This window comes from Gorilla gorilla, chromosome 15 (assembly GCF_029281585.2).
Source record: "Gorilla gorilla gorilla isolate KB3781 chromosome 15, NHGRI_mGorGor1-v2.1_pri, whole genome shotgun sequence".
NCBI classification, from domain to species: Eukaryota; Metazoa; Chordata; class Mammalia; order Primates; family Hominidae; genus Gorilla; species Gorilla gorilla.
Window position 1 is genome coordinate 102,452,406 of NC_073239.2, and position 21,198 is coordinate 102,473,603.

General features: G+C 39.4%; 1 protein-coding gene across 1 annotated transcript in view; it reads left to right on the forward strand.

The window, feature by feature from the left end:
- The first annotated feature begins 1,413 nt into the window (after positions 1–1,413).
- Positions 1,414–21,198, forward strand: part of FLRT2 (fibronectin leucine rich transmembrane protein 2) — an 80,722-nt gene continuing 60,937 nt past the window's right edge. The window contains exon 1 of the mRNA XM_063698097.1: positions 1,414–15,314. The gene's annotated coding sequence lies outside the window, so the exon portion shown is untranslated. The remainder of the gene's footprint in view (positions 15,315–21,198) is intronic.

Genomic DNA, 21,198 nt, shown 5'->3' on the forward strand with positions numbered 1-21,198 from the left:
GTGTGGCCTCTGAGAGGGCCTGGGAAAAATGGAGAATTGACTGTGTTATTAATAGGTCAGCTTCACTGGTTTTCGAAATCTATGTAATTGCTGAGGCGGTAAACTTTTATTGGGTGAAAAAATGATGAGAGATGGGCTCGGAAAGGCTTGTTCCACATTGATGAATGGAAAATAAGCACAGTATGTGCTTGCAAATCTTTACACTGTTGAATTAGATTTTTGACCATCCCTCGCTTTTTGCACTTTCTGTGGTTGCACTCATCTCTACATGTATGAAAGTTGTGTCTTTTGAATTCTAGGGTTGTAATTAAGACCCTTCAGTTATTTGTCCATGGTATTTCTATGTAAGTATTAATACCGTCGAAATTATGTGATCCATTCCTTAATTCCTTCACTTCCCTTTAAGTAGCTAGACTGTGGCTTCTGTCACTTCTGTGTTCTTTTGTCACCATCTGCTCATTATCTGTCAAGAGGGGACTGTGAATTATTTCTGCCCTGGGCCAGTCTAATGGAATCCTTGGTGGGGCTGTTTAGGGAAATAGGTACTACTTAGGTGTGGTAGCAGTTAGGTGAATGGCTCCACAGCCAGCCAGCTCCATTACCACGTGAAAGCACCAGCAGCATTTGGCTTCCTGGTGAATTCTGTGGTGTTTCTTCTGTCTATGGAAGTGCAAATTTAGCTGAATTGGGTAGAACCAAAACGCTTGCCCTCTGCAATTTGCTCCTGAAAAATGGTCAGGCCCTATAAAGGAAACCTTAACATACCAATGTCTCTGCTGCTAGAAATGGCTTCCTTGTTTGTCTGGACTACATGCATCCGTCAAGAATCAGCCTATGGCATGGTGTCCCTCTTCCTTCCCTCCAAGTGCTGAACTCACTTGGGTTTTCCACTGGACTTCAGTGTCAGTGTGTTTTAGAATGAACTAAACATTCCCAATAAAGTCCTACTTGTGCTGAATTAACATTTCTTTATTAAACAAAATATGCTGCCTAGAATCAGTAGTTTGGTCTTTTATTCATCGTCACGTGTTCTGTCACTAGTCTTAGGCACTTAAAACAAATTTCTGTTTTGGTTATCCTGGGGTCATTGTAATTAAGCCCATATTTCTCCCTCCCTTTCATCTTTCCTTTCCTGACCTGCACACCAGTTACATTACTCTTCCTCATTCTTGTGCTGACAATATTACTCTCCATTGTTTAGAGGATCAAGTCTAAACTCCCCAGTTTGACTTTCAAGGTCCCTCTTTCTCAAACGTTCCCTAATCTTTCCAAAGAAAGTTATTCTTCCCTTCTGACCTAAATTTAGGATGTGTCCCCATTTTTATCTGCATAGTAGCCCCAATGTGATGTAAAATTTCACCAAATACTTTGTCTTTCTTTTCTTTCTTTCTTTTCTTGTTTTTTTTTTTTTTTTTTTTTTTTTGAGATGGAGTTTCGCTCTTTCGCCCAGGCTGGAGTGCAGTGGCGTGATCTTGGGCTCACTACATCCTCTGCCTTCCAGTTTCAAGCAATTCCCCTGCCTCAGCTTCCCGAGTAGCTGGGATTACAGGTGCCTGCCACCACACCCGGCTAATTTTTGTATTTTTAGTAGAGATGGGGTTTCACCACGTTGGCCAGGCAGGTCTCGAACTCCTGGCCCGCCTTGACCTCCCAAAGTGCTGGGATTATAGGCTTGAGCCACCTTGCCCGGCCGCTTTGTCTTTATTTTCTGAGGGAAAGCTCATCTAGGGTATGAACCCCAAAAATCTGAGACAGGTCTCAAGTAATTTAGAAAGTTTATTTTGCCAGGGTTGAGGATGTGCACCCATGACACAGCCTCAGGAGGTCCTGAGGACATGTGCCAAGGTGGTAGGGGCACAGCTTGGTTTGTGTACATTTTAGGGAGACATGAGACATCAGTCAATATGTGTAAGATGTACATTGGTTCAGTCCAGAAAGGTGGGACAACTTGAAGCAGGGAGGGGGCTTTCAGATTATAGGTAGATGAGAGGAAAATAATTGCATTCTTTTGGGTTTCTGATTAGCTTCTCCAAATGAAGCAATCAGATATGCATTTATCTCAGTGAGCAGAGTGGTGACTGAATAGAATGAGAGCTAAGTTTGCCCAAGCAGTTCCTAGCTGGACTTTTCCCTTTAGCTTAGTGATTTTGGGGCCCCAGGATTTATTTTCCTTTCACAAGGGTGAAGATAATGCTGAATAAATGTTTGAGGCATTGAATTGAACTCAGGTGTGTGGCCTCAACCTACTTCTGTGAAACTTCCATAGAGTACCACTCTGTCTACCTCATGTATGCTACTTCCCATTAGATTTAAATATTGGATAAATTAATATTTACCAAGTTTGCACAAATAACTGATATATATGAATTTTAAAATTATCTCATAGAAGAAGCTTCCTTTGTTCTCTCCACGGAATCTTTTCCAAAGCAGTGCAGCCTCTTGCTTTGAAAACAGGAAGGTAGAATATTCCAAATGCATCATAAGTCCTCTGTTTATATTTTTAAAACCTGTACTCTTTCCAAGCCTCTAGGCAAGAACAAATAGAAATAATCAGAGGCCTTAGAACTTGATTATGTTGAATTGAATTATTAAGCTGAGGCTTGATAGCCAAATTAATTGTGCTATAGTTTATATTGAAGAGATGCTTGTGATATTGCAAAACCATAAACTGGCTTGCTGGAATCTTCGAAGACATCTGGATGCTTTGGAAAATACAACAATCACATGCTTTTTATTATCTCCATAATTGTATTCTTTTTAAAAAGGAGCTGTGTAAATGATACAAACAGGAAGCAGGGAAATACTGGGTAGAAGAAGGTGGTCCCTGGTGAGAGCCACACCCTCAAGCCTGGACCCATGGCCCAAAGTGAGAACATGCATTTCTGTTTTCCTCACCCGAATGTTGCCTTTTCCAAAACCATACTGGCCTGCCCTGTCCCCCATCCTGTGCCCATAAAAACCACAGGCCCCACCAGCAGAGCAGCAGAGCAGCTGAGAAAGACAGAAGAGAAGAAGTAGCTGGACATTGGAGAGAAGCAGCTTGACTTCAGAGGGACAGCTTGACAGTGGGACCTTGGAGAAGAGTTTGACCAGGGATGGCCAAACTCCAGGGGAAGACCACCTTCCCACTCCATCCCCTTTCCAGCTCCTCATTCCACTGAGATCCACTTCCATCAGCAGTAAAATCCTCTGGGTTTACCATCTTCAATTCATTTGTGTCACCTGATTCCTCCTGGATGCCAGACAATGACCCAGGTACGGGTGCAAGAGACTGTCACACTGACCCTCCACTGAGCTGTCTAACACTTAAGCCATCCATGGATGGCAAAACTAAAAGAGTACACTGTAACACAGGGCCTCTGGGACTCTGGGGGCTTGTGGGCAACCCCTAGATGCTGCCATGGGCCTGCACGGAGTTTTGCCTCTGCCCAGTTGCCCAGAAGCTCTTGTCCTGGCCTCTGCACCTGCTCACCTGTGTGCTACCCTGCCCATGAGGGGTTGAGAGCTGTGGGATGAGTAAATGAGCCAACCCCTTCACGAGTCTTGCAAAGAGTCTGAGGGGAATATCCCATTTCATAAAGATATAGAGTGAACACAGAGAGAAGGTCATGGAGTTTGGAATCAGACAGACTAGATTTGAATCCTGGTTCTGTCTCAAGCAGCTAGGATGACTTCAGCATGTTTCTTGGTGCTTGTGTTTGTGTCTACTTCCTCAATTTTTCAGTAGAGAAAAAATAATACTCATAGGACCACTCTGGTGAATTGTTGAATAGATTGTGTGTTATCTGCCACACTTCAAGTACTAGCATGCATTAAAATCCCTATCCCTTTGCCCTCCAATGTAAAATGATATGAATTCTGTGGCTTACACATAGCTATTTTTTTTTTGTCCTGCATAGATAAGGCAATTCCATAAGGCTGTGTTACCATTCTCCTAAAGGGCCTCCCTGTGGGGCCACAGTACATCTTGCCTAATTTCTTTTTAACAATATTTATTTCTGTGGTCAAGAAGAAGATAAGGTACCTTAGAAGTAGTCACTTTTCTATCTCAATTTGGATATGCTTGTTGAAGAACTCTTACAACCACTTATTTCTGGAAAAAAAAAAAGAAATATTTTCAGCCATCTCTTCACCTCAAAAACAGCAGGCATCATGGATTATTGGAAGGGAATTACCCAGAGAAAGTGCTCTTAAAAACAACTGCATGTAGAGGAGGCTGGCTTATCAACAGGCAAAAAAGGAGATTTTTTTTCTACTAAATTTCAGCTTGTCACTATAAATGAGAAAATAGCCACATTCGTAATATATTCTGTGGGGACAGTGCTGTGAGTGTTTCTACTGGTGGAATTCTCAAGTAAGAGGTTCTAAGAATGAGCATTTACTCTTAGAAAACCCTAGGGAATGGCTATTAGGAATCAGGTAAACAATGAAATGAGAGCCCTTTCAAACAGGGAAGCAAAAAAAGGCAGATCAGGTAAATGAATTCACTGTAGACCACATTGTGGAAAATGTGACGTGATATGAGACACATTTCATTTAGCATGAATAACTAATGTAATTACAATCAGCTAATGAATTTTTTTTCTTTTTCTGCATAATATTAACATCATCCAAAGTTAAGAAGGTATTTTTTTCCGATGAAAACCCTAAAGTCATGCAAAATTATGTGGACTTCCTTTCTGATTCTTGGAGAGAAGTTAGGGTTGTTTTAGCCTTTACCTACATTTCAGTTTAAGGCTTATCCACAATCTAGAAACGCAATGTTAAAAGATAAAGAAGGATCTATAGAACACATTTTTTTTAACTTAAAACATGGATATTAGAACTTATATTTGATTATATTTTTCTTTGTGCTGAAGGATTGATCTCCTTGTCTAACACACGTTGAAAATCTGGAGGGGGTTTCATTGGAAAATTGTAGCATTTCCTTTATTAGCTACCCTTAAAAATAACAAGAATAATTAATCTGCTGGTTTAGCTTAAATTTGGTCTTATGACAGGCATGCACACAAGCTGGCTTGTTATTACCCTATCCTCCTCCATGATTCTGTCTTGTGAAATCATGAATGGAATTTCTATGAAAATATACAGCAAATAGGTTCCTGACAAAATTACTATTCACATAATTCATCATCCTTAAGTGACAGAGATTTGTAAATAATGAAATCTAGTGAGAAATCTTTAGTTTCATTTAGCTAGTAGCTTAGAAGTGATTCTGATTCCACCTGTTTACCAGAACTCCTAAAGAGAAAATGAAGAAATTTAAACTTCAAATCCCATTTCCTTTTCTTTTTGAAATTAAAAGCACCTTGTTGATGGAGGAGCAGTGATTGGTATCTGTGCAAGGTGGTATATGGGACCATTTGATCATAACTGATATGATGTAAGGAATGGGGTTGTCTGGAAAAATTAGGAAATGGGAGGGGTGGGAGAGCAATTTAAGAAAGGCACAGGCATGCCACTGGTGGAAATTACCTTCTAGTATCTCCTCTTCTGTTTACAGTAGCTCTTACCTTTCTCCAAGGGATATGTATTGAGTATTCACAAAGAAAGTAAAATGGCTCCAGTGTTACCTCCGTTTGTCCTGTTTATTATTGTGGCTATGATGTTTTTGGCTAATTATCATTGTATCCTAAGTTCTTTACTAAATGGATGGATGAATGCACGCATACATGGATGGATGGACACATGGAATGGTTGAATATATATAGGGGTTTCACCCTGAAATACCTTAAGATTTATTGTATTTTAGATTTTAATGGACCCAACTGAGATTACTCATGACTTAATTCACTTCTTGCCAGTGAGAAAAGGTAGCCATGTGGTGAGAAACTTGAAGGTGAGAACCATTTTCCATAATCTTTTCCATGTTTGTAACTCACATATTTTTATTTCTTAAAGTTTCCATTTTGATTATCATTTCACTTCTATATCTCCTGTGGTAGGTAAGGCATATGTATTTATCCCTGTTTCTAGATTTCCAGAGAGGAAAATGAACTACCAAAGGTCATGTCCCTTTCTGTTTTGTGCATCTGTGTGGCAGATGGACACCTTATCAACAACTCTTGCCATGAATTGGACTGTCAAGCAATGGGCGATACTCAAAATATCAATAGGATAGTGAGCAGGAACATTAAATTCTAGGTTTTATTTTGTCCCTAAAAAAATCTGTGACTTCTGTCAATTTACTGAACATTGGAGGCACAGTTTCTTCATCTGTACAAGGCCGGGCAGTTCTAGTAATTCTCTGATTCTCAGAATCTAGGGAGCTTGTCTCAGTGGTTAGAATTTGGCTCTGGATTTAGTCTACTTGGGTTTGTAGGTACCTTCGCTGCTTCATAGCTTTGTTACCTTGGCAAAGTACTTAACCTATATAATCCTCACTTTTCTCATCTGCATAGTGGGGATAGCAGTAATAAAACCCCTTGAAGAGTTGCCATGAGGATTAAATAAGATAATCCACAGGAGGCATTTTGCGTAGTGCCTGATGCAATTAAGTGCTCAATAGATTAGCAGATCTTCTACTGTGGCTTATTCAGAAAACGTTAAGGTGAGTATCACTGATGTTTTTAGAAAGCAGTTGGTATTAACAGGTTCCTATATGACTGATCCAACTGCCTGAATCCTGCCCAAATCATTAAAGCTTTCTAAAGGGCAGAGCCATCATAACTAATCCCACAATGTCCCATAGGCCTCTTCAAAGAGAAAAATGGCCCCTCTAGGAGCTCAGCAATTGTTTCAGGATGATAATGTTGATAATTCCGTCGCATCATTGGGTTTTCTGGCGCAGACAGGTAAGACACGGAGACCTTTGGGTTGATGGCAAGATTTGGAGGGCTGATTGTGGCGCCTTTGATGTGAGGAGGTATTCCTGCAATCCTTCCGACACACCTAAGCTGCTGTAAGTAATGACTCTTGTTGCTCATGTATCTGATGCTTCTGCCACTGTGTTAAGTCTCTGAAAAATTTGCCAGCCTGACACCCAGGATCTAGTTGTAGAACACTGCAGGAGTAATGGTATTTTTTCATGTGGTGCTCAACATACAACTCCTACACTGAATTTTAACTATGGGATTTTTGTGAATTAAAGACTTTCAGGTAAAATAGATACAGTGAATAAGGCGGGGAATACCTAAGAGAGCAGCCCCCTTTCACCCATTGGCCCTTTTCTTTTGATTTGATTAAAATTCTGTGAATATCTGCATTAGTTATTGTTATGAAATGCATACCCAGCTCTTCTTTGTAGCCTTCAGAAAGAGCAAATAATTTAGTGTTGTGCAGCATTAAGGTTTATTGGCCACGAAACACAGATAAAGACTGTGATGATAAAATTTTAGAATGCAGACAGGGAGTTTAGTAGTGGCCAACTTTTAAATTCCTGTGCCGAGTAATCCACGTGCTCTCTCAGTGAGGCTATGCTGCTGGGACCATCTAAGGTAAGGGTGTCCAATCTTTTGGCTTCCTGGGGCCATATTGGAAGAAGAAGAATTGTCTGGGGCCACACGTAAAACACAATGATAGCTGATGAGCTAGAAAAAAAATCACAAAAATTCTTATGTTTTAAGAAAATTTATGAATTTTGTTGGCCCATGGGCTATGGGTTGGACAAGCTTGATCTAAGGGTTATTTCTTTTGTTGAATCCTGTGGGGACTACGGACATTAGATTCACACTTTTATCCCCAGATCCAAGCACTGCTTAGTCATCAGGTCAGGAGTTAACAAATATTTGTGGAAGGAAAGGGTGAGGACGGAAAGGAAAAATTGAGGGAGAAAGAGAAAGGGAAGAAGATTAGAGCCTACCTCCAATAGGTGACTATAAATATTTTGTTGTTGTTTTTAGTTTTCATTCTGCATTGTCACTTTGGGTAAGGATAGAGTGTTTTTGTGCTGTTGAAGAAATAGCATTAACAGATGAGTTTTCAGGTGTCTTAAAACTGAACTCTGCCTATAAGATGGACACAGTTGTCCAAACTACTTTAAAAAACAATAGATTCAGTTTTATATTCATTCACTTAAAGGGTAGGGTAGATACTTGTCAAATGTGGTTTTGAGGGTTTACACTGGAAAGAAAAATCTCATCAAAAATATGAAGCAAGGCCTCCCTTCTCTTTTCATTCTCATTTGGAAGAAAGGGGAGAACATCTTATTTTAGTCTTTTTTCAAGAGCGTAACTTATTCAAAGGCTTTGTTACACTCTGCAGGACACTACCCATATTTAAGTAAAAAAAAAGGATTCATGAGTGAGCCAGCAATCAGCAAGTATTTACTGAAGCCTCATATACCAGAAAGTTCAAAGTGCTAGTTTAAATGGTCTTCCTAAGGTATTTAACAAAGTCATGTCACAAAATACATTGTAGAAGATAAACATTTATCAGTGAGTCATCACAGACCACAAGTGCCCTTACAACAGAGTGGACGTATGTGCTTCATTTTCTGATATATTAGTAAATCTGAGAAATATTGTCCAGGTTGTATAGGATGTACAGTATTTTCATTGTCTTTAAGTGCCAGCGGACTACAGATGGCTCTCAGATCCCCTTGGATCACTTCTGTGTGGTTTGTGTACCTATTTTGAATCCTCTAGTCTTCTCCTGAATCGAAACCTCACATTCCAATTAAAATTGCTTAGAAATTCAGCTCACCTGATAGGCTTGAGAATATTTTCTTCTCAAGTTGTGGTTTCTACTTGATCCCTTATTTGTAAAATTGAATTCACTGACTTTGATCTAAATAATTAGGGTTGTGAATATTAGTCTAGGTTTTAATCTAATCCAAGGAATGGTTACTTCTCTTTAGTTTTTCCTTTCTGATTATAAAAATAGAGGGTTGTGCTATGAATTTCAATAAACAGCCTGGTTGGGAGAACAATTCTGTCTGTATCATTACAGGATGCCCATTAAGAGTTGACTCAAAGGTCCCTTTTCCCTGTGGCTGAAGGTGGTAGTTTGCCGTCCTGCAGAGTCAGTGGTGGCATCTGTCACATGCCACTTCCGCAGAATGCACTGATGTGGATTAAAGATCTGTAACATCATCTAATAATGCCTATCTATTGGAGATAGGCATCACTTTGATAGTATAACTTTGGGCCTTAGAGATGTGGTATGCAAGTTAGAAATTTGATTGTACTATTTGTATAAAAGCTGTTTTTAAAGAAAGAGCTAAAATCTAAGGTGGTAGCATACTAAAGCTTAGTTTCTTACTTTAAATATCACAGTAGATTCAGATCCTGACTTATGAGGCCAAAAAGGTTAGCAGTCCTGATAACCTTGCTGTACATTTAGAAATGAACTAGTCAGTATGTGAGAATATGCATAGATTCCTAGAAGATGTTACACATCAGCAGATCAGCAGTGTATTAGTCTGTTTTCATGCTGCTGATAAAGACTACCTGAGACTGGGTAATTTATAAAGAAAAAGAGGCTTAATGGACTCTCAGTTCCTTGTGGCTGGGGAAGCCTCACAATCATAGTGGAAGGCGAAAAGCACATCCTACATGGCAGCAGACAAGAGAGAATGAGAACTAAGCAAAAGGGGTTTCCCCTTATAAAACCATCAGATCTCATGAGACTTACTTATTCACTACCATGAGAACAGTATGGGGGAAACCACCCCATGATTCAATTATCTCCCACCAGGTCCCTGCCATAACCGGTGGTAATTATAGGAGCTACAATTCAAGATGAGGTTTGGGTGGGCATACAGCCTAACCGTATCAAGCAGTTTAACTATTTCTCTCTTATCTGAAATCTTTTTTATTTTATTTTATTTTTTTAGAGACGAGGTCTCACCCTGTGGCCCAGGCTGATCTCAAACTCCTGGCCTCAAGTGATCCTCTTGCCTCAGCCTCCCAAGTAGTTGGGATTACAGGTGTGAGGCCCTGTGCCTGGCCTCTCTCTGAGATCTTAAAATGAATCTGGTGAGGAAAGAAGAAAATTGGAAGAAAACCAACTATTAAAAACTAGAAAACACTTTTAAGGACTTGAGGAAGAAATAAGCATTAAGACGTATACATGTTTCTAATTTCTAGCAATGAGATGTTAGTATAATACAGACGGAAGGCATGTAATTAAGAAATTTACCATTAAGTTGGGAAATCCTATCCCATGAATACAGATGTTTTAGGCTTGCATAAAACTACATGGAATATCATCAATGCAATAATAATAAGCAGTGCTGTCTGGACATTTAAAACTTTTTTTAAAAGTTTGGTATCCTAGAGACAACTATATAGATTTTGCGAGAAAATGCCCACTGGGTCATTGAAAAATAAGCTTATAGGGGTATATGCATGGCACAGTAATTTCATTGGTAGGAGATTTCTTTTAGATTTTTAGCTTGCCTTTAATGGGCTCTATCCTACATCCCAAATACCTTCTTTTCTTTTCCTCCATTTCCCATACAAGTGGTGATGTGTTAATTTCAAAATGTTAGTGAAAAAATACTGTTGCTAAAAATATTTCAGCTTGCCTGAGCTTGATCTGGGGAGGACACATGTTTCTGGGAGAGAAGCCACATTCAACCCTGTCATGTTGTGTATATGCTACTCTGCAGGGCGCACCTATGCCAAGAGGCAGTTGGAGAAAATGGCTAAGCTGGTTGTGGAGCTGGACTCCCTGGGTTCAAAGTCTCATTTTTCTACACACTGGCTAACTGTAGACAAGTTACTTATTTCTCTGTACTGTAGTTTTCTCATGTAGAGCCTGGAGATAAGACCAACTTTATAAAGTTGTTGAGAAATTAAATGAGTTAATACATAGAATAGTGCTTGGCACATGGTGTATACACAATAAGTATTAGCTATTGCTACTAGTTGTAAGTAATGCCTTGCTAGCACAATTTCTGTACCTTTTGTGATTGATCTGGTAAACCACGTTGTATTAGTCTGTTTTCACGCCGCTAATAAAGACATACCCAAGACTGGGAAGAAAAAGAGATTTAATTGGACTTACAGTTCCACATGGCTAGGGAGGCCTCAGAATCATGGCGGGAGGCAAAAGGCACTTCTTACATGGCAGCGGCAAGAGAAAATGAGGAAGACCCAAAAGCAGAAACCGCTGATAAAACCATCAGAGCTCATGAGACTTATTCACTACCACAAGAACAGTATGGGGGAAACTGCCCCCATGATTCAAATTATCTTCCACTGGGTCCCTCCCACAACACATGGGAATTATGGGAATTATGGGAATACGATTCAAGATGAGATTTGGGTGGAGACACAGAGTCAAACCATATCAGATGTTATGAATAAACGTGCAAAACACAGAGACCCTCTTACTAAGGTAGAAGCTTAAAAACCATGACTAATTTCCAGTGTTTTTTTTTTTTGAAGCTTTTTTTAATTAGCCAGCTACCCTACTAGTTTGCAAATGCCTTAAGAGCAAGGTTCATATCATATTCATCTTGTAATACCTCTGCCGCACCTAACCGAGTATTGAAGTGTTGAATTAATAAATCTTCTGGAATTTCTTTTTTCTTCAGGTTACATTAGGAATATGAAGTATTATGAGTAGGGCACCTAGATTTTCAAAAAGGAGATAGAATAGATGGCATCTCCACTAGGCCCAGATAGAGTATAAAAACAAAAGCACGGCAGGGCGCAGTGGCTCACACCTGTAATCCCAGCACTTTGGGAGGCTGAGGCAGGTGGATCACCAGAGGTCAGGAGTTCGAGACCAGCCTGACCAATATGATGAAACTAAAATTTAGTCTCTACTGAAAATACAAAAATTAGCCGGGTGTGGTGGCATGTGCCTGTAATCCCAGCTACTTGGGAGGCTGAGACAGGAGAATTGCTTGAAGCCAGGAGGCAGAGGTTGCAGTGAGCCGAGATTGCACCACTGCACTCTGCCTGGGCAACAAGAGTAAAACTCCATTTCAATAAATAAATAACAAAAGCAAACTAAAAAGACACTTCTCAGAGCTACTTTGCTTATGTCACTAGTTCATGGTAGAAGGAAAATGGTGACTGTAGAAATGGTCAAACTGGGATCTTTTTCAGGAAATGAAACACTTAATGTAGACTTCTGTGGAAAGCATCCATAGACTTCTGTAGAAAGCATCCGTAGACTTCCGCAGAAAGCATCCGTAGACTTCTGTAGAAAGCACTGATAATGTTGTATGAACAGACCATAAGGAGATTGAAGCCCTCCATGTATTCTGTTTGCCCTTGGAATATATGTGCATGTGCATGTGCTTGCGTGTTTATTTTCATTTGGGTTTATGCCCTATTTTTAATTTGTAAGCAGAACAAGAGGCTAAGGGCTCTCATATGCCCCTAGAATTATATAGTCAGCCTTTTCAGGAATTTTTTTTTTTAATCCCTCAACATTTATCTTTGCATCAAAAATAAATTTTTTAAAAAAGTAAATAAGGATAAAAGAAAAACCGAGTAGTTGGGAGGGAAGGAGGAATTTGGAGTCATGGGAATGGGCAGGTGTTCAGGTGATTTAAAATGAGAAGTGAAGGCATATTCCTGGATACATGTCGATATGCATTATTAAATGAAACAGTGGTAAAATATAGACTGTCAGAAGCATTTTTCTTCTAGAGACATGAGGAGAATTGAAATGCAGTTTCAAAGGAGAAGTCTCTTTCGGTGTTTCTTCAATCATTTTTTTTGTTTGAAGCTTTAATTACAGTGCTCCTTGCTACCTAATGCTTTCAGTTTAAAATGACATCACAAAAGAGAGGAGGGGAAGATGTAATTGCTCAGATGAAGGGCAGCCATCACAGCAGCACTGAGGTATTTACTCACCAGGGAGTTCCTGCTACATGATTCTTTTCTAGATCAACATTTTGTTTTTGGAATGCTTTTGTATCATGCATATTTGACATGGTTTGTCTTTAGAGTGATTGCTGTGATATTGCTATTGCCAGAGCAGATAATAACCTTCGGGAAATAATGTATTCTGAAATAAAGGAACTAGTTATTTGCATAGTTTTCTCTGGATTGGATAATGTGTACAGGTGGCTAGTGGCTTCCTAAAGGTTTAGTATTCTAATCAAATAAACTTGTATTTAAATACATTAACACAGACCAATACACGCACATAGAAGCACATGTGTACACATAGATAGGTGCACATGCATGTGTACACATACATCACTGTCATAGCTCTTCATGCAGAATACTTTGCTATTCAGCCCCATCAACACATACTTTTTGAAAATATGCTCAGCAGAGGGGTACAAGCATACAGAGGACTCAGACCCCAGTCTCAACTTCTTCACAGTCTGATGGGGACAGACTTGGGAGCAGAGATGCTATGATGGGGGAGGCTGTGTACATTGCAGCCTGAAAACAGAGTAGAAGAGGGGCCCTTTCTCCTGCGGGCCCCTGGGAAGACTCCAGGAGGTGATGGATGAACTTTGAGCTGGTCATTGGTGAAAGAACATGGATTAGCTGAGCAGAAAAGAAGAAGGAATACTGGATGCAGTAAGTAACCACTTTGGGACTAAATTTACACCAAAATGAGTATTAGTTCCTTTGGTTCCAAATGGTTCAGATGTTCTTTAAAGGCACTGTTCTTACTGCCCAGAGGAAAGAGAGTGAGCTGAACCATACATGCTTCTAGTAAAGATTGTATGTATGTCATATATGTATATCTATATGTAATATGTCTACCCATGATTATACGTTGTCTATAAAGCCCCTTCACACTTTTTTTTAACCTCATAGCAGCTCAGCAGGTCAGTTTAATATGATCATTATTTTTCAGCTAAGGAAAGGGAGGCTCACACAGATACATGGCCCAGTTTCCCTCCAATGATGTTCTGGGACTCACTGCTCTTACTCAGGTCTGTGCTGCCCATTACCTCCGTGAAGTTAGATCACAGGTTACAAGTTAGATCTCTCATATCCGGATCTCCTGATGGCATTAGCAGCGTTTAGTCAGTGACTTTCCTGGGCCTGCCTGGATCACTCTCACTTCATGTTGATGAGCTCTCTCAGGAAGCCATAGAATTTGAGCAAAAATGCAGACTTCCCAGAGGCTTTGCCGGGTCCTCCATCTCACTCCCCTCAGGAATTTCAACAAATCTCTTAATGCTATTTTGTCATTTCTGTACTTCAAAGTGTTTCTGCCAGGCATACCTTGTCTGTCCCAGCTCTGACTCTTTGGGGCTGAGTAGGTTTACTTGTTTATTTTTTGGTTCTTACATGTCTCCAACTCCATGTGGATTTACATCCTATTGGGTGAGGTTTTGTTTTTCCTTGTGTCTGTAGGTGAGAAGATGTGAACATACAGTTAATTGAAACTAAGTCTAGAATCTTGAAGCCAGAAGGAGAAATGTATCAGAATTAGAAATGACATCACAGGCCGGGCGCGGTGGCTCATGACTGTAATCCCAGCACTTTGGGAGGCTGAGGAGGGCGGATCACGAGGTCAGGAGTTCAAGACCAGCCTGGCCAACATGGTGAAACCCCGTCTCTACTAAAAATACAAAAATGATCAGGGCATGGTGGCACATGGCTGTAATCTCAGCTACTTGGGAAGCTGAAGGAGGAGAATTGCTTGAACTGGGACTCGGGAGGTGGAGGTTGCAGTGAGCCGAGATCGCACCACTGCACTCCAGCCTGGGCTGCAGAGCAAGACTCCATCTCAAAAATAAATAAATAAATAAAAGAAATAAATAAAAAATAAAGAAAAGAAAAGAAATGACATCACAAAAAAGGGCTGGCTCCTCATAAAGCAGTCTTCACACACAGAATGTATGCTGTGTGACCAGGAATTTGTAGCAGCTGAGAAACCATAGTTGTTCATAAGAAAAAAAAAAAATTAGAAGGCACAATATGCCAGTATGGCTAGCCTGCCTGCATTAGGGTCTCAGTGATGCTGGTGGGAAACTTAAAAAAAAAATGTGAAGAATTTTCTTTTCTTCTTTTTGTACAATTAGATCTTCTTGACTAAGAAAAAATGCAGACAAGCAATTACTCCGTTACTTTAATTACTCTCCCAATTATAACGATAACCTTGTCACATTATCGTAATTCCCCAGACAGAAAAATGCATGCTCCAAATTGCACCAATATTTGGTAATTTTACCTTGTTAACGGCTCACTGTCAGTATGTAGAGCACTACATTTTTTCCCCATTACCTTTCTATTGCACAGTCTATATTTCTTTGCCTCAGAAAATGATAATACATTCTGTACAACATGTTTGTGTTGCACAACCCCGTGATTTGAATATGGCTTTTTAACATCTCGCAGTTTCAGAAGCTATCTCCTGAGCAGTTTGTAATTCTCTCCTGGCTGTTTGATGGTAATGGGAGCTGTACATGTATCTGGAGAGAGGAGAACCAGCCTGGGGTAAGAAAGTAGCTATTTATCAAGGTATCTTACAATCTCAGTTTATGTTGTTGTAAAACGTTACTGTGCATGTTCCCTGAGATTATATCCGCTAGAAATTTGTCAGCCATTGTCAACATACTGTAAGGAATAAGCATGTGTATTATTCTAGTCAACTTAATTTTATTCTGCATTTCTTTGCCCTCATTTTCAAAGAGACTGACTACTGGGGACACTTGCTTAATGGTGCCATCTGTTAGGTTATGAATTGTACAGAACGAATGTTGGAAATGTTCTAGAACACTCACAGCACCCTGGCAGGTAGATGGCAAGGCATCCTGATGCATGGCTCCTGCCATCATGGAAATTCTCCCTCCGTTATTAACAGCAGATGATACTGTTGACAACCAATAAAGTTACAGAATGACTGCCTAGAATACAATGATAAACTAGGAACGAGATAAAATAGAATCGTACCAGAAGCCTTTCCGACTAGAATGTCAAATTGCCCTTTTTTAAAAATGTATAATAAAGTAACCTTGAAAATCATCAGTTATTTAGACAGCCCCAGCCTTTGGTAAAATTATGAAATTCTTTCTATTGCTGTCATTGTCTTTGTATTTTGTTGTTGTTGTGGCTGTTGTTTGGTTTTAGTGCCCCTAAAATTCCAGAGCTGCTCATCCTCACATCTATGTGACACTTCTGTCACTTCCATGGACACATTCCCTCATTTCTTTTCTGTCCTTAAGCTTTCTTACCAATTGAAACTGGTCTCAAGATAAGTTGAAGACTCTTTCCCGCTACAGGGAATATGACTAATACCAATGCTTAGTGTTAGTTTTCTGACAGTTTTTACACTTTAAAGCTATGAGTAAAACCTTGGACTAAATGCAGGTATCTGAGAAAGTAAGTAACAATGCCGTGGAAGGGAAGGCATCACTTGTTTACACACCTGGTCACCTTCTTTAGTCCATGGGACTCACTCACGTTTCCAAGAGAATATTTCATTTCCACACAGACATAGACATTTCTGACAGTTAAATCCAAAGTAACTCAAATGCTACATAACATTTTTACATTGTTTTGTGTGTTTCTTGGGTGTGTGGCATTTGGCATCAAGAAGACCCGTGTTTCAATGCAATCTCTGCCACATTTTGGCTGTGAAGACCAAATGCAGGTTATTTGACTTTTGGGAAACTCAGTCTCCTCCTCTGAGAATTGAGGTTTGTAATACCAACTCATGAACTCATTCTAAGGATCAGATGAGATAATAGATCAGAAAGAGTAGGTGGGTCTATAATGTTAGTTACTTGAAGCTAGTTCCCAAATCTCCTCCTAACCCACCTTTCTTTCTTTTTTTTTTTTTGAATCTAGACTCAAGGTGTATTAAAGACTATGCTCATGGGCATCAATTCTTTCCTGTCCTTTAGGGCAGTATTCAGGCCACACGGTTCAATAACAGGAAAGAATGTCGTCACATGATTGCATCATGTTCTTCAAAATGAAATCTATTGAGCATTATAAACAACAAAGAACATCATTTGTCAGAATGACCTGGGGGAAATAGTCCAGTGAAACTAAGCAAAGGGAACTTTATACCGTGAGGGAAAATCAATGGATTGTAACAGAACCCTGCAAGAAGAGACATAGCTTTCAAGTTCCAGAGACCTAGAGGTGACTGAGAAGCAGGATGTACCAGAAACTGGGCTTCTTGTTCTACTTATCTAGTGCCCTTTTCACAGTGTTGTATATGTAAATAAATAATAAAGCAGTGTGATTTTTAATTTTTTTTTTAACCTATGTAAAGTTAGACATCAAAAAGCATCTGTTGGACCTCCACTCCTTAAAAGGATCACATACTAAGTTGGAGAATTATGGTTCTCTGGGCATTGCTGCCTGGCAATTACAGAAGCCTGGGGAAGTAGGGGTTATCACAGTTGTTCCCAGGTAATATCACAGTAGTTACCCGTGTCACCAGGGCCTTACAACCACTTCCTAATGGTGAGATTGGAATGAGACTGGATGTGTCTGACTCCATGGTCTATGTTGTTTAACAAATGCCAGATACATTGAGTCCCACATACCTTGTGTTAGTTTGTTCTCACACTGCTGTAATGAGCTACCTGAAACTGGGTAATTTATGAATAAAAGAGGTTTAATTGACTCACAGTTCCTCAGGCTGCACAGAAAGCATGGCTGGGGAGGCCTCAGGAAACTTACAGTTGTGGAAGAAGGGCGAAGGGGAAGCAGGCACCTTCTTCACATGGTGGAGCAGGAGGAAGAGAGAGAAGGGGGAAGTGCCACATACTTTTAAAAAACCAGATCTCCTGAGAACTCATTCACTATCATGAGAACAGCAAGGGGGAAGTCCACCTGCATGATTCAGTCACCTCCTTCCAGGCCCCTTCTCCAATGTGGGGATTACAATTCAACATGAGGTTTGGGTGCGGACACAGCAAAACCATGACTTGGCTCAGATCTCTTATCTCCAAACCCTAGTACTTTATGTAATCTTAAAATAGAAAAACAGACAAAAAAATAGATAAAGTTGACTTTTCTCTCAAGAAAAGTGAAATGTTCTATTTCCTCTTAGGTGGAGACCATGAGTATGTCTGCTATTTGTACATAACTCAATGGATGATAATTGATCTAAATTCCAGGGAAGACATGAGAGTTTAAAGGGAGACACTCATGTAGAAGCCCTAGTGTGAAAGGGCCCCTACATTTGACACTTACATGGACAGCCAGAAGTCAGGGCACTTGTCCTCTTCCTACATAGGTGACCTTATTAAGGGAAGGAGAGGGTGGACAGAGTGTTTTGCTTTTCTATGGCCCTGTTTTGAATGTTGACATGGCAGAACACCAAAGTGGCACTTGGCTACCTGCTCTTCTCTGCCTGTAAATAGGGAATATTTCAGCCAAATGGCATTGTTTTCTCATAACCCACGAATTGATTTGGCCAGTGACTATGTATTACTCGAATATGTATTGCTTGGATTGGCTTCAATTGCCTGTATCAATTTAGAAGCTTTAACAATGTTTAACCCACATGTCGAGTAGCAATTTGGGAGTATTAAAAGAAACACTGGTTTACCTCATTTTAGTACAAATGAATCGTCTTAGAGAAATAGAAAGTAATCAAAAGTTAAACAAGTAAATACAATCACCAGTAACCCAGGTTAAAAATATATTTAGGTAATTAAAAGCCTAAGTCATTACATTTCCATTGGACCAACCAAGATTGTTCCAAATGTATTCGTGGAAGATTTATTCAAGGATATTTTGACATTGGCAAAAGGGCTAGTTTTCTGGTGGGTTATGAGGCTCTCAAATAACATCGAAAGGCAGTATTTGAAAGTAAGATTCTGTCATGCACACCGTATTCTGTGTCTTTTGAAGACGTGGGTAACACTATTACAGAAAAATACCATTATACCTAGCATGATTGAAACAAACTGTATGTAATGTAATGTAATAGTTCTTAAACTGTGCAGCTTTGCATCCTCTGCAAATCAGCTCCTGCATCTGGACGATGAGAATTCTAATAGCACTGATCTCAAAGGGGTTTTTGGTTGTGATGTGAGATAGATAAGATTTATCATGTGATCGCTAGTTTTATCAAGTGAAGGAGATAAGAGACTCATCCTATGATCACTAGTTATCTTGGCTCTCTGCCTTACCATTTCTATGATAGCAAGGAAAGAGCAGCAAAGTTATGAACTCTGCCAGTCTTGGTATGCAATTTGTAAGATAGTATGTATAACAGTCAGTGGTACAAAGCCACAGAAATCCTAAAGTGTTATTTTAAACCAGATTTCCATTTTCGTCACCTCCATTCCTTTCAGGGATCTTGGGAAAGGGAACGAACTACTTTACTTGAAAAACAGTTTTGTTTTGTTTTATTTTCTGAATGAAGATAATGAAAGTCTTCCTGACCCAAATAGCGTATGCAGCCTGGAGTGTCATATATTGTTTTTGTGTAGGAGTGATATTAATAACCTGAGTATGTATGCAGTCATCAAAATAGCTTTTGTCATAACATCACTTGTATGCTGCTATTTGTCTCATAAGTAATCTGTCACATTCATTTTAAGTTAAAGTGTGGATATGTGACAGGTGTAATCTACAATTGTTTTATTGGGCTGGATGTAAAAATAATGACCTTGATGTTGCTATTCAGAATATTATGTGGCATCTGGAACCCCGATAGTTTCCCAATATTATTAATAGTGATATTACTACCTCTCCATTACATGCATGGTTAGTGATCAAATTTTTTTTATTTATTTAAATTTTTGAATGATTTTAGAAACCATATGCATGGAGATGTATTAAGATATATAAGCTTCTTGTGGTGAGGTTATTGGTTTTAAAATACACATCGTTAGCTTTTAAAATAAAAGTTGGCATTTCGAGTTGTCATGCTTGAAAGACTCTTGGAAGTAGCATTAAAAGAATCCTAGATTGAAAGCTATTTTAGGTCAAGAGGGAAAATGTGCTTGATGTGACACTGATAACTTCATACCAATTGAATCCATGGGGCCTTGGAACCTGAAATGGAATTTATGATAAAATACCCACCATGAGGTCTTATCTTAATGGAGAAAACACATTGCTTTGTTAGTCCTCCAGACAGAAACTTCATTGTTTGGGGAATGATTTCAGTAGAGGATGAAAGGATGAATAAGCAAAATACACCGATTTTTTTTGTCAACTGCCACCCCTCCCACCCCAATGTTCCCACCAATCATTAGAATAAGAAACATGAGTCTTTGTCCTCTGCCAAATCTAAGCCATGCCAACGAGTAAACCTGTATAGGAAAATGACACAATTAGGGAAATTTGCAAGTGCTATTATGCCAGCAGTAGTTTTTTCCATGAAGTAATCTGATGATTCATACACTGGAGATCAGGAGACAAAATAGATTCTACCTGGATAGAGACCCACTATCACAATGATACTTGGCCTAATTCATTTTGGTTGAGGGCCTGATGAGCCACACATGCGTGGGTCAGGGAAGATGGTTTTCACCGGATGCCTGTTGAGTCTGATTGTAGAGACTTTCAAGAGAGGATTTTATTGAGGAAAAAAAGAAGCAAACATAACAAATTATTATTCTGCTTTAGACTGAAATCAGGGACTGTTTTCTGAGAATAAAATGACTTCATAAAGGAATCAAGAAAATTATCTTGATGCTCAGCCTGTAAGATAATCAAAGGTAAATTCTCAAGTTAAATCCTAAAGGAACACTCAGTCCTCTTAACTTCCGTGGTTGTGTGTGTGTGTGTGTGTGTGCAAGATAGAAATTTCTGCAGCTATTTAGGTGAAAGCACTTTGGAAAATGCAGTATTTAGTGTTGTTCAGTAGTTGATCCAAATACATATGGTAGAATATACAAGGTTTATATTCCTGGCCTGGTTGCAGGGAAAGAAAGTGGCATCTCGTGGCTGAAAAATAGTCTCAGTGTTGGATACTATGAAATCTTCAGCATGAAAAAAAAAAGAACATATCCCTTCTATGTATCAGCTTCCCAGGAATGAAGCAAACATAAATATTTTTCAGTTTGGTCATTTGTGAATTAGTCATGATGAAAAAGCCGTCCGTTTCTGCCAGATGAAGAGTAATACAGCACAGAACTTTGAGGCAGTATTAATATTTCTGTTGTGCCTAAAAAGTAATCAACATAGTTTCCATGGGTCACACAAAATTTCTCATGATTGAAACAGTGTCATTGAAAGTTGGGGGAAGGACACATCGGTTAGAACATATTTAAATGAAAAATGTATGTATGCTTTCACTTCATGGTAATTTTATCAGAGGGGCTGCGTTTGGGGGAAGGTACCTGCAAACACGTGCATAAAGTTTGGGCTTCATGAAAGTGGGTGAAAGCATCGTATTTGAGCT